The sequence below is a fragment of the Sesamum indicum genome, linkage group LG6 (assembly GCF_000512975.1).
Source record: "Sesamum indicum cultivar Zhongzhi No. 13 linkage group LG6, S_indicum_v1.0, whole genome shotgun sequence".
NCBI classification, from domain to species: domain Eukaryota; kingdom Viridiplantae; phylum Streptophyta; class Magnoliopsida; order Lamiales; family Pedaliaceae; genus Sesamum; species Sesamum indicum.
In genome coordinates, this window is record NC_026150.1 from 21,462,527 (window position 1) to 21,463,851 (window position 1,325).

A 1,325-nucleotide genomic window follows, 5' to 3' on the forward strand; every position below is an offset into this window, starting at 1 on the left:
GAGACTGGGGAGCACTAAATCTTACAGGATTTGGACTTTGTTTGGAAAAGATAACAAGAAACATCCTAACGCAATTTTCCTTGATGATTTCAGTTAGATTAGAATGTCGTGCTTTCTATATGAGATTGCTTTATCTTTGCCTGCATGAAATACATTTGATTTTACTCCATAGACGACTTTGGGCTTTGTATGGCAAGCGTAAAGAATGAATTATTCATTGTGTCAGTCTTTGCATCTCCTTTTAGTAGTCGAGAGTCTCAACCAGCACCAGAGGAGCACATTGAGCGGTCCCTTGGTGTTCGTCTGAGTCTTGCCAGAATGAGAGGATGATGGTGTCAATAGACATCTCCACGACTCCAATGAGTAGAGTAGCACCAATGTGGCTGTGTAGTGATAACCTTATTAGTCGACCACTATTCTTGAAGGATTTTCACCGTAAAAAATTCCACAGAACAGTGAGTTCTAATAGAGACAGTAATAATTCAGAATAGTTATAGAGACCACCTGATGTTTCGGAACGTCATAAAATACCCTCGATTTTGAATAATCATACTGACATCCCATATGGTCAACTCAGATTGAGTTAATATACACCCGCAGATTGTACTAAAATTTTCCCACATCAGTATCTAACCTTGCAATAAACACTGAATTTCATGAAGTGTTGCTTTCTATTACTCCAATTTGTTTCCCTCTCCATTCCAAGCTTGCCTGTAAATGGCTAGTTGATTCCAGCCTTTTCTCATGGACTGCTCTTCGTTACTGTTAATTTATCACTCTACATATGGAATCCTTCCAACCAAACATACAGCAAACCTCCTTACTGTAGACGTGAAGCAATTCCTGTGTTGGTATCGGCTATGACCCCCAATCAGGGTTATTACAATCTGTTCAAAAATTCAACAGCTTGGCTGGAAGCACAACTGAAGATGATAAACGCGTTGAGATGTGATGCTTGGAGAAAACTTGAAGCTTTACCACTACATTTCAACCCACCGATGAGTTTCATTGGTTAGATTATACGCGTGCCTGTGGAAATAGTAGCATAATCAAGCATCCTGAGATTTCTGTCTGAGATTACCGAGCTTCCCGAGGAGGATGGATGGACAATTTCAATCAGAGTAGACGAGATTGATCTGAAGAAACCGAGTTCCACAAAAAGATGAAGAGTCTTTTGATATATCATCTTTGAGGTTTATCAGCAGATAATGTTTATTTTTTGCCCCAACTCTTTAGACTGAGGTTGGTTTTGACTAAAGCTGATCAACAAAATGCATGCAGTAAGATCGATTGTCACTCTCTAGTTCTTTCTATACGTTTCTTCG